At 51.2% G+C, this 12,985-nt stretch overlaps 1 protein-coding gene across 1 annotated transcript in view; it reads left to right on the top strand.

Annotated features, from left to right (window-relative positions):
• Window positions 1-779: 779 nt before the first annotated feature.
• Window positions 780-12,985, top strand: part of PIP5K1C (phosphatidylinositol-4-phosphate 5-kinase type 1 gamma) — a 53,526-nt gene continuing 41,320 nt past the window's right edge. The window contains exon 1 of the mRNA XM_024203225.1: window positions 780-811. The gene's annotated coding sequence lies outside the window, so the exon portion shown is untranslated. The remainder of the gene's footprint in view (window positions 812-12,985) is intronic.

Genomic DNA, 12,985 nt, shown 5'->3' with positions numbered 1-12,985 from the left:
AGACAAGGTGGGTGAGGTAATACCTTTTACTGGGCCAACTTCTGTTGGTGAGAAAGATAAGCTTTCGAGCTCACACAGAGCTCTTCTTCAGGTCTGGGAAATGAATTCAGTGTGTTAGAGCTAAGTACAAGGTGGAAGCACCTTGTCTCTCTAGGTGCAGCTAGAGACATATATACAGCCAGGGAGGTTGGCAAACTCCTGGTTGTAAGTAATTCAGGAAAACCACTGAGGTGTATTCAAAAATAGGTATAACATGCCTCTTCACCTCCGTTTTGATCCTCTTTTTCCTATACTTGTTTCACATTTTTAAAAGGCCATCACCAACTTGAAAACCACATTTGTCTGAAAATGTTGGACATATTATTTAAAGAGGGCTGTATCAGGACAGGAACTCTCTTTTTTTTTTTTTTTTTTTTAAATCAGTTTCAGTAAATCAAGTTGAAACATTCTCTTTGAAATTAACCTCAAATTAGGTAAAATGTTAATGTCCCCTTCTCTTCTCCTTCTCCCCCAGCCTCTTCAATGTTGTAAGCACCAGCCTCTGGCAACTGGAAAGTGCTTCATGAAGGAGAGGAGTTTACTCAGTCTGATGTGAGCAGCCTAGCAAAAGGGCAGCATGTTCAGTGACGCATATTGTTACACAGCCCCATTCACAAATCTCCTTTTAGTCTGTGCTGCTTCGAGCACCCCCAGGAAAATCTCCCTGTCGTGCAACATTAGCAAGAGCAGAATTAAATCTTAGAGGATTTAGACAAGCAGCTTTTGCTACAAAGCAAATCGGAAAATACCTCACCCGCTAAGAAAAATCCAGGTACGTTTCCAGAGTGACGCATAAGACATGGCCTTAGTGTTCAGACAGTTGCTTTTACTGTAAGCAAAGGGTGTTACCTCTTTGGGGTCTGATCTTGTGGTGCTGAGTTCCCACTGACATCAGAGTTGTACTTGCTTATGCCTGCGCTGAACTTGACTGTTGTAGTGCCAGCGTATCCTGGTACTAGGGCTGTTAAATTTTGGGTATACTCCTCTTCCCCACTAGCACTGGATTAGAGGACTGTTTCAATATACTTACCTTTAGTTCTTGCAATCGTTAGTTTCTCAACTCGGTGTCTACCTTTTGCCCTTCCGGAAGGCCAGAATCTTTCTCTATGGTAGAAAAATGTCTTTAGCAGTTTGCGGGGGAGGAGTTTGTATGTAGTTAGTAAATGTAACTTTTAGTCTTAGAACAGTGGTTGGTAGTAAGCAGATAGCTTGCGTCCCCTCTAGCAACACAATGTAATGAAGGAAATAGTTAATGAACATGTCAGTCTAATTTATCCCTCCTACATCTTTCTCATGCAGTGCAGAGGTTCTGATTTTATCATTCTGTGGAACACTTTGTAAGGGGGGAAATCCGCAGTATTTCAATTCCACTTAAATTCCCTACTCCTTTCCATCTGCTATTGTGTTCTTGCGAGCAGCGCACCAGGTCTCCCTGCCTCACCGGATGTCTCTAGAACCACTGGAGGAGAGCGTGGCATACTGAAGGTATTACTACAGGTAATGGGGCTCAAAGGGATTGGTTAGTATGGAGAAATGCCCGGTGCTGCTCTCCGGGACCATTGGCTACAGGGTTTTTGTTCTTCTGGTTAGCAGCGGTTAGTGATACTTTGTCAGTTGAGTGGAGGTCTTCGATTTGGCTGCAAGGGCAGATTCTTTGTTCATTCCTAACTCCAGGGTCAGCCGTAGCCATATTGTCATGCTATCTCTGTAGCTGAGGACTAGCCACCTCCTCAAACGCTGTTGGTGGTCAAGATTCAGAGGGCACTAGGTGGGTTGATTTGCTGTCGCTTGAGGAAAACACCCTCCACCAGCGCTAGCCCCTCTCTGCAGTGCAAAGCTGTGAGGTTTGGAATTGAGCCTTGTGCACCTATCCTGCTGGAACATGTACCCTTGCAAAAGGGGTGTGTCTGGGGAAGTAGAGTAGGGTGGTAGCTATGGGGAGAATAACTGCTTTACCAAGCAGTCTGTGATGTCAGGTAGGTAGATGGAACTCATGAACTCACCAAATCTTCCCCTTTATTAACATGTTTGAAGTTAGAAGGAAGAGCCCAGTGGAGACACTGCAGTTCAGTATTTCTCCCTTCCCAGAGGCTTTAAAGCTGCTTATGCCTTGCTTTCCTGCAGGAATCCATTGTTCGTTTTGAAGTACAGACGCTCCCCATATTTGCGGGGACGTATACCTGACAATTACGCCAAAAAAGCAAAAAAACCCCCCCAAAAACGCTTACGGAACTTTTTGCGTAACCCGAGAAGCGTCTGTATCAATGCTTTGCTAAAGTGTGTGGATCTGACAGGGAGGGGAATTAATTCTGAGCTGAGTTCTAAGGCCTTTGAATATATCCGCTCTTGTCGGGCTTCTCCAGGTCAGCCTCATGCTTCAGTATAGTGTCCGGAATAGGCCGTCTGGGGTCTTGTGGGACAGTTTCCCCACCCTCCCCCCCGATAGCTTTTAGCATTCAGAATGATATTAATTGACCTCTGGAGACATCCATTGCAGGATGTTCAAGGATTTCCTCTGCTACAAATCTACATGGCAGTATAATGTGCTGCTAAGGTGTGTCTGTCAAAGGGCATTGGACATGTCATAGATGTAGGAAGATGGGTTTCTGTCTCAAAGAGCTTACAGTTCTTATACCACCGTCATCTTGGGATAAAGGCGATCCAATGGTGTTGACTGCCTCAGATTAGTCTGTAGGTCAAAATTTGCCAATAGTGAATGCTTGATTTTGGAGGTTGTAATAATGGGAAGCCAAGGATTAGGAAAAGGGTTCTTCTTCGAGTGCTTGTTCACGTCCATTCCACATTAGGTGTACGCGCGCCGCGTGCACGAACGTCGGAAACTTTTCCCTCAGCGGCTCCCGTCGGGCCCGCAGGGTCTCCTTTCCCGCCAGAGCGGAGCCCCGCCCTCTCGTATATATATCCTTGCGGGCCCGACCCTCCCTCAGTTCCTTCTTACCGCCCGTGGCGACGTTGGAACAACTCTACTCTCGTCAGAGAGTGTTCCCTTAGCATAAGTGTTTAGTCATAGTTATCAGTTCGTTATAGTTAATTGTTTAGAAGCTAGTGTTAAGTACCAGTTAATTAGTCCCTCGTAAAGACCTGAAAATCTCTTTGCGATAGGCGTTGGGCTACCCCGGCACCGGCCCTGGGCGGCGGGGCATGCTGCAAGCCCAAGGCTTTAAGGCTTGTGCCACGTGCCGCAGGCCTATGCCGTTGAGCGACCCGCACGATTCGTGCCTCCGTTGCCTGGGGGAAGCTCACCAGAAGGAGTGTTGTAAGATTTGTAAGGCTTTTAAGCCAAAGACGAAAAAAGAAAGAGACTCGCGTCTGAAACAGCTCCTTATGGAGGCGGCGTTGCAGCCCTCCTCCTCCGCGGCACCGTTGACCTCGGTGCGGAGTGCCCTGGCATCGGTCCGCGACCCGACGCCGGCAGGACAGACTAAGCCTACGGTGCCGCCTCGACGGGAACACACCCGGCACCGTTCTTCTTCGCCGGCCGGGCCGAAGAGCCTGCCCAAGGCCCGGGGACGTTCCCCGCACAAGAAGTCGGCTCCGGCGACTACCGCGAGTGCTGCCAAGGCCGTTACGGCCCCGATACAGGTCCCGGTACCAGTGGCTCCGGCGCCGAAAGGCCCGTCGAGCCCCGGGATAAGCGCGTCGAGCGAGGAGGAAGGGCTGGAGGAACTGTTGGAACAGCCCTCCACCCCGGACACATTTGAGGCAGCAAAGGACCTCATTGAGTTGTCTTCCGAAAGTACGCTCCGCGCTACAGACATTCCGCCGCGACTGCCGTCCAAAGGCAAGCCGGCGATGATGCGCCCATCGCGGTCGCCATCTCGGCACCGTTCAAGGGGCCGGTCCCGGTCGAGCTCCGCCTCGGTGAGCTCCCGGCTTCCCGCCGCGCAACAGGCCGCCAAGCAGTCAGGCCCCGACGCGAGCGAGGCACCGTCCCAGCAGCCCGTCTCGAGCAGGCACCGGGACACATCGGCCGCAAGGTTTCCAAGACCGCCCGACCGCAGCCGTTCCCGGTCCCGGGACCGCCGGTACCGATCCAGATCCAGGTCTGCGCGGCGCCTCTCACGGTCCCGCTCCAGAAGGCACCACTCCCCAACTCCGGAACGGCACCGCTCAACTGCACCGCCATGGCCCTCTAGATCACCATCCCTGGCATCGGAAGAGGGCTCGGCCGCTTCCAGCAGATATGGACGCAGAGGGCACGCCGCTAGAGAGCACGAGGCCTCTTGGCAACCGCATTGGAGCCATCCTGGTCAATGGCCGTTCTGGACCCCGTGGGCCTATCACCAACAAGGCCCACTGTCCAGAACCTCGAGATCGGGTCCCTCAGGATATCGGTCCCGCTCCCCACGGTGCCGCCCTGCCTCCCGTGCGGAGGCCACGGTCTCCAGACCGCCCAACAGAGATAGGGCAGACTCGGCACCGAGCCCGGCACCGTCCCTGGCTCCTGGCAGGGGGCGCACCCCGGAGGGCCACGCACCTGATAAGGAGTTGCAGGAGGACGAGGACACACAAAAGGCCATGACCACCACCTCCTCACCGGATGAAGCCGTGGCGGGCACAACAGTGTCCGGCCCTCCCCCGATTGACCATCGGGCACACCAAGACCTGCTCCGCCGGGTAGCCCTCAATTTGGGGTTACAGGCAGAGGAGACTGTGGAGCAGGAGGACCCAATGGTGGACATTCTTAGCCCGGAGGGTCCCTCCAGGGTCGCACTTCCGCTAATAAAGACGGTACAGACAAACTATAAAACTGTATGGCAGACACCAGCCTCCTCTGCGCCAACGGCAAAGGGCGTCGAGAGGAAGTACTTCGCCCCATCTAAGGGTATGTCTACACTACAGGATTAATCCGAATTTAGATAATTCGAATTTGGGAAACAGGTTGTATAAATTCGATTGTGCGCGGCCACACTAAGCACCTTAATTCGGTTTTAAACCACATTAATTCGGTGGTGTGCGGCCACACTACCCCATTAACTTAAACACAGTAATTCGGTGGTGTGCGTCCACACTAACCCTAATTCGAATTAACAAAATCGATTTAGGCTCTACTCCGTTCGTCGAGGTGGAGTACAGAAATCGATTTAAAGGGCCCTTTAATTCGAATTAACTGGCTCTGTAGTGTGGACGGGTGAAGGGTTAATTCGGATTAAGGCAGCTAAATCCGAATTAAAGACCTAGTGTAGACCAGGCCTAAGGGGTTTGACTTCCTCTTCTCTCACCCGACCCCATGTTCGCTGGTCGTTTCGGCGGTCAACGAGAGGGAGCGGCACGGCCAGCAGGCCCCAGCTCCCAAGGCCAAGGAGGCAAAGCGCTTGGACTTGTTCGGTAGAAAAGTCTACTCGTCCGGAGGCCTCCAATTGCGGATCGCAAACCAGCAGGCGATCCTCAATAGACATAATTTTAACTCCTGGGCATCAGTGTCGAAATTTAAGGATGCTTTGCCCCAGGGATCGCAACCTGAGTTCGCGGCCGTAGTGGACGAAGGAAAGGCGGTGGCCAAAACCTCGTTACAGGCCTCACTCGACTCGGCGGATGCGGCCGCTAGAACTATCGCGTCGGGCGTGGTAATGAGGCGCTCAGCGTGGCTGCAGGCTTCTGGCCTTCCCCCGGAGGTGCAAAACACCCTCCAAGACCTCCCGTTTGAGGGTTCGGGGTTGTTTTCGGAGCAAACTGATGCCAGGCTCCATAGCCTCAAGGACTCTCGGGCTACCCTCAAGTCCTTGGGGATGCACACCCCTGTAACGCAGAGGAAGCCTTTCAAGCCACAGCCTCCACAGAGGCAGTACCATCCTCGCCCTCGGCAGGAACCATACCGTAGGCGGGGCAGAGACAATAGGCGTAGGCGCAACAATACGCCTAACCAAGGCCAAAACCAGGGCGACAACAAGCCGCAGCCGGGAAATAAACAAGGATTTTGAAGCTGCGATCGAGGACAGCGCACCCATCTTCTCCCCGGATCCCCCCCTGTGTTTCAGGGACCGCCTGTCCCATTTTTTTTCCATGCTTGGTCGCATGTAACATCGGACTGCTGGGTCCTGCGCACGGTAGAGGCAGGTTACGCCCTTCAGTTCTCCTCGCCCCCTCCCTCCCACCCACCCCCCCCGTCCCTCTTCAGGGACCCCTCTCACGAGCAACTCCTCATGCAGGAGGTACAGACCCTCCTAGCTGTAGGGGCGGTGGAAGAGGTTCCTCTGCACCGCAGAGGAAAAGGGTTCTATTCCAGATACTTCCTCATTCCCAAAGCGAAAGGGGGCCTCCGACCTTCGCAAGCTCAACAAGTACTTGCAAAAACCCCGTTTCCGCATGGTCTCCCTGGGTACCATCATTCCTTCCCTGGATCCGGGGGATTGGTACGCTGCCCTCGATATGAAAGACGCCTACTTTCACATCGCCATTCGCCCTGCCCACCGACGGTTCCTGCGTTTCACTATCCAGCAGCGCCATTTCCAGTTTACGGTCTTGCCCTTCGGTCTGGCTACAGCCCCGCGTGTCTTCACAAAGTGCATGTCCGTGGTAGCAGCCTTTCTACGAAAAAGGCGGATGCGTGTCTACCCGTACCTGGACGATTGGCTCCTGGCGGGCCGATCAGAGACGGAGGTTCGTGCCCATGTGGCACTGGCGCTACAAGTATTCCGAGAACTCGGCCTGTTGATCAATGTGCCCAAGTCCTCACTGGTCCCCACCCAGAGACTGGACTTCATAGGGGCAGTCCTGGACTCGGTGGCGGCACGGGCGAGTCTCCCCGTAGCACGATTCCTGGCCATCCAGGAGGCCGTGACCTCCATTCAGCGATTCCCCACGGCCAGATGTTGCCTACAACTCTTGGGACACATGGCAGCATGCACACACGTAGTCGGGCTCGCCCGCCTCAGACTCCGGCCTCTGCAACTGTGGTTGGGCCAGGTGTATCGCCCCAACAAAGACCCATTGGACATGGTCGTCACGGTCCCGGCTCGAGTATCGAGCGCCCTCTGTTGGTGGCTCGATCGACAGCAGGTTTGTGCGGGTGTCCCGTTCGCCGCCCCACAACCAGATCTGACGTTAGTGACAGACGCGTCGGACCTGGGTTGGGGGGCACACTTAGGGGACCAGCGCACTCAGGGCTTGTGGTCCAGGGAGGAACGGTTGCTTCACATCAACCTGAAGGAGCTGAGGGCGATTCGCCTCGCCTGCCAGACCTTTCACGCTACCATAAGAGGACACAGCATGTCAGTTCTGACGGACAACACTACCGCTATGTTTTACATAAACAAGCAGGGCGGGTCCCGGTCCTCTCCCCTCTGTCACGAGGCACTCCTCCTCTGGGACTTCTGCATAGCCCATTCAGTGCACCTTCGGGCTGCGTATCTCCCCGGGGCCCAAAACGGGCTGGCGGACCGTCTCAGCCGGTCCTATCTCATGCACGAGTGGAGGCTGAGGCGGGACATCCTCCGTTCAATTTTCCTGAGGTGGGGGTTTCCCCGGGTGGATCTGTTTGCCACCAAGGACAACAGCCAGTGCCCGCAGTTTTGCTCCTTCCAGAACCGCAGTCCGGGCTCAATGGCGGACGCCTTTACAATCCCGTGGGGCGGGAGCCTGAAATATGCCTTCCCCCCCTTCCCACTCATCCACAGGGTCCTCCTAAAAACCCGCAGGGACAGGGCGACGGTCATTCTCATCGCCCCGGCGTGGCCACGCCAACACTGGTTCACAACCCTGTTGGAACTGTCCGTGGCCACTCCAATAGCCCTCCCCCTCCATCACGACCTCATCACCCAAGACCGGGGTCGCCTGCTCCACCCGAACCTGCCATCGCTCCATCTCACGGCATGGCTTCTCTCTGGCTAAGTGATGTGGAGCGCAGATGCTCTCAGGAGGTCCAACAAATCCTCCTTGGTAGCAGGAAACCCTCCACAAGGGCAACCTGCCTTGCCAAGTGGAAACGCTTCTCCCTGTGGTGTGAGCCTCAGCTCTTCCAGCCCTTGCAGGCTTCCATACCACTGATTTTGGACTATTTGCTGCACCTCAAGCGTCAAGGCCTCGCCCCACTTCTATTAAGGTGCATCTAGCCGCTATATCGGCGTTCCACCCTGGGGACTCGGGGAGATCCGTGTTCTCCAATCCCACTGTAATCCGATTCCTCAAAGGGCTGGACAGAGTGTTCCCCTACTCGCGCCCTCCGATACCCCCGTGGAACCTCAATCTGGTCCTCACTAAGCTCATGGGGCCACCCTTTGAACCCCTGGCCTCTTGCTCCCTCACGCACCTTTCATGGAAGGTCGCGTTTCTAGTGGCCATTACTTCAGCCAGGAGGGTGTCGGAATTGAGGGCCCTCACCTCGGAGCCTCCGTATACCGTCTTTTATAAAGACAAGGTGCAGCTTAGACCTCACCCTAAATTCCTTCCTAAGGTGGTCACGAATTTTCACATGGGGCAGGACATTTGTTTACCGGTGTTCTTCCCCAAGCCCCATACGGACCCAAGTCACCGCAGCCTACATACCCTGGATGTGCGGCGAGCCTTGGCTTTTTATCTGGACCGTACCAGGCCCTTTCGTAAATCGACTCAGCTGTTTGTGGCCGTTGCGGAACGAATGAAGGGCCAGCCTATTTCGACGCAACGCCTGTCGGCGTGGATCGTGCATTGCATACGTACGTGCTATGAGCTCGCCAACTTGCCTGCACCTCAGATCAGGGCTCACTCCACTAGGGCCCAAGCGTCCTCGGCGGCCTTCTTGGCACAGGTTCCACTCCAGGAGATCTGCAAGGCTGCCACCTGGTCGTCGGTGCATACCTTCACTGCCCACTACGCGGTCCATCATCAGACCAGAGATGACGCGAGGGTCGGCAGGGCGGTGCTTCAGTCTGTTATTCCTTGACTCCTACCCTCCTCCAATGGTAAGCTTGTGAGTCACCTAATGTGGAATGGACGTGAACAAGCACTCGAAGAAGAAAAAACGGTTACTTACCTTCTGTAACTGTTGTTCTTCGAGATGTGTTGTTCACGTCCATTACACTTCCCACCCTCCTTCCCCTCTGTCGGAGTCACCAGCAAGAAGGAACTGAGGGAGGGTCGGGCCCGCAAGGATATATATACGAGAGGGCGGGGCTCCGCTCTGGCGGGAAAGGAGACCCTGCGGGCCCGACGGGAGCCGCTGAAGGAAAAGTTTCCGACGTTCGTGCACGCGGCGCGCGTACACCTAATGTGGAATGGACGTGAACAACACATCTCGAAGAACAACAGTTACAGAAGGTAAGTAACTGTTTTTTCCCTTCCTTCACCATTGAATCATTGGGTGACCTTTGGGAAAGTCACTCCCATCTCTGCCTGTTTTTTCCCATCTTTAAACTGGTGACAACACAGGTGTGTTAGGAAGTTTGCTTCATTAATCTCTGAAATCCTCCAATGACAGGTGGCATAGAAGGGGAAAGAAATACTATTTTTGGTTAAAATCTCCACTTCTTCTTTAGTGATGAAAAACTGTATTGCGAAAGTTAAATGTCTGAACATACCACTGGATTACATAATGATACAGCTGAATGTGGAGCAGTGTATTCTGCCATTAGGTATTGTGTATGTTCTTCTTGATTAGATTTTTGTTTCATTTTCCAGATGACCTGTCATACAGTTCATGCTAAGCACTCTGAAAAGCCCTTCCTAGCCATGCAACTTATTTAAAACAGTCAAATAGCTCATTGTTTTAAATATCACTGCATTTGTTCTGCTTATTCAGAGCTGTAACTGGCCTCTCTGCTGTAAATGCTTTCCTGGTTAGTTGTCAAGGAGACGTTTTAACACCGAATGTATTAGCTCAGCAGTTCGTGCTGTGGGAGGAATGCTGCGCTGTAGCATGCCCTATGGTGAGAAGTAGTCTAGGCTTGGAGTGGGATGAGTTAACTGCTATCCTGAATCACCTTGTGATCCTGGATAACAGCAGATTATTTCCTGTGACAGCATGAGTTTCTGCTGAAGAACTTCTTAGAAATAGCCTGGTTAGATGCCTTTTTTTTACTGCAGAAGTATCCTGTTTGTTGCAGTCATTTATACTAAAGATATTCCTTGAGCAAGGCATCTTGTTCCATGGCTCTGGTTCTGCTGTATAAGGTAGTGTGCAATGATCAGCTCAAGGAATCTATGGCTACAGCTCAGCTGGTCTCCTTCCTATAGGAAGGTACTTCAGGAAACTATTGTAGAGCAGTAGTCACAGGGGAGCTCTTTCCTCTGGCCCTAGGTTCACCCAATATAAGAACATAAGATTGGCCATACTGGGTCAGACCAAAGGTCCATCCAGCCTAGTATTCTGTCTGCCGACAGTGACCAATGCCAGGTGTCCCAGAGGGAGTGAACCTAACAGGTAATGATCAAGTGATCTCTCTCCTGCCATCCATCTCCACCCTCTGACAAACAGAAGTTAGGGACACCATTCCTTACCCATCCTGGCTAATAGCCATTAATGGACTTAACCTCCATGAATTTATCTAGTTCTCTTTTAAGTAAGTCTCTCACGCGATAGGGCAGGAAGTCTAGATATCGTAAGCTTTCGTGGGCTGCAGCCCACTTTATCAGATGCATAGAATGGAACATATAGTGAGGAGATATATATACATACAGAGAATATGAAAAGGTGGGAGTTGCCCAACCAACTCTAAGAGGCTAATTAATTAAGATGAACTGTTGTCAGCAGGAGGAAAAAAAACTTTTATAGTGATAATCAAGATGGCCCATTTAAGACAGTTTGACAAGAAGCTGTGAGGATACTTAATATGGGGGAAATAGATTCAATGTGTGTAATGGCTCAGCCATTCCCAGTCTCTATTTAAGCCTAAATTGTATCTAGTTTGCATATCAATTCAAGTTCAGCAGTTTCTCCTTGGAGTCTGTTTTTGAAGCTTTTCTGTTGCAAAATTGCCACCTTTAAATCTGTTACTGAATGGCCAGAGAGGTTGAAGTGTTCTCCTACTGGTTTTTGAATGTTATGATTCCTGATGTCAGATTTGTGTCCATTTATTCTTTTGCGTAGAGACTGTCCGGTTTGGCCAATGTACGTGGCAGAGGGGCATTGCTGGCACATGATGGCATGGATCACATTGGTAGATGTGCAGGTGAATGAGCCCCTGATGGTGTGGCTGATGTGATTAGGTCCTATGATGGTGTCACTTGAATAGATATGTGGACAGAGTTGGCATCAGGCTTTGTTGCAAGGATAGGTTCCTGGGTTAGTGTTTTTGCTCTGTGGTGTGTGGTTGCTGGTGAGTATTTGCTTCAGGTTGGGGGGCTGTCTCCCAAGATCTGTGAAAGTGAGGGATCATCTTTCAGGATAGGTTGTAGATCTTTGATGATGCGCTGGAGAGGTTTTAGTTGGGGGCTGAAGGTAGCGGCTAGTGGCGTTCTGTTCTTTTCTTTGTTGGGCCTGTCTTGTAGTAGGTGACTTCTGGGTACTCTTCTGGCTCTGTCAATCTGTTTTTTCACTTCAGCAGGTGGGTATTGTAGTTTTAAGAATGCTTGATAGAGATCTTGTAGGTGTTTGTCTCTGTCTGAGGGATTGGAGAAAATGCGGTTGTATCTTAGAGCTTGGCTGTAGACAATGGATCGTGTGGTGTGTCCTGGATGGAAGCTGGAGGCATGTAAGTAAGTATAGCGGTCAGTAGGTTTCCGGTATAGGGTGGTGTTTGTGACCATCGCTTATTAGCACAGTAGTGTCAAGGAAATGGACTGCTTGTGTGGATTGGTCTAGGCTGAGGTTGATGGTGGGATGGAAATTGTTGAAATCATGTTGGAATTCCTCAAGGGCTTCTTTTCCATGGGTCCAGATGATGAAGATGTCATCAATGTAGCGCAAGTAGAGTAGGGGCATTGGGGACGAGAGCTAAGGAAGCATTGTTCTAAGTCAGCCATAAAAATGTTGGCATACTGTGGGGCCATGCGGGTACCCATAGCAGTGCCACTGACTTGAAGCTATATATTGTCCCCAAATGTGAAATAGTTGTGGATGAGGACAAAGTTGCAAAGTTCAGCCACCAGGTTTGCCGTGACATTATCGGGGATACTGTTCCTGACGGCTTGTAGTCCATCTTTGTGTGTTGGTGTAGAGGGCTTCTACATCCATAGTGGCCAGGATGGTGTTTTCTGGAAGATCATCGATAGATTGTAGTTTCCTCAGGAAGTCAGTGGTGTCTCGAAGATAGCTGGGAGTGCTGGTAGAGTAGGGCCTGAGGAGAGAGTCCACATAGCCAGACAGTCCTGCCATTAGGGTGCCAATGCCTGAGATGATGGGGCCTCTTGCTTCTAATGTATTTGTAGAATGTTTTCTTGTTTTTGATCTCGTTTTGTGCCTTGGCTTTTCTAATTTTGTCCCTACATACTTGTGTTATTTGTTTATATTCATCCTTTGTAATTTGACCAAGTTTCCACTTTTTTTTTTTTTTTTTTTTTTTTTTTTTTTTTGGACTCTTTTGAGTTTTAGATCGTTGAAGATCTCCTGGTTAAGCTAGGGTGGTCTCTTGCCATACTTCCTATCTTTCCTACGCAGGGGGATAGTTTGCTCTTGTGCCCTTAATGTCTCTTTGGAAAACTGCCAACTGTCTTCAGTTTTTCCCCCCCCCTTAGACTTGCTTCCCATGGGATTTTACCTACCCAACTCCCTGAGTTTGCTAAAGTTGCCTCCTTGAAATCCATTGTCTTTATTGTGCTGTTCTCCCTCCTACCATTCCTGAGAATCATGAACTCTATCATTTCATGATCACTTTCACCCAAGCTGCCTTCCACTTTGAAATTCTCAACCAGTTCTTCCCTATTTGTCAAAATCATATCTAGAACAGCCTTCCCCCTAGTAGCTTTCTCCACCTTCTGACATAAAAAAATGTCTCCAATATATTCCAAGAACTTGTTGGATAATCTGTGCCCAGCTGCTGTGTTATTTTCCCAACTGATGTCTGGGTTGTCGAAG

Source organism: Terrapene carolina, unplaced genomic scaffold (assembly GCF_002925995.2).
Source record: "Terrapene carolina triunguis isolate 2854851 unplaced genomic scaffold, T_m_triunguis-2.0 Scaffold194, whole genome shotgun sequence".
NCBI lineage: Eukaryota > Metazoa > Chordata > Testudines > Emydidae > Terrapene > Terrapene triunguis.
This window is presented reverse-complemented; position numbering and strand designations above follow the sequence as displayed.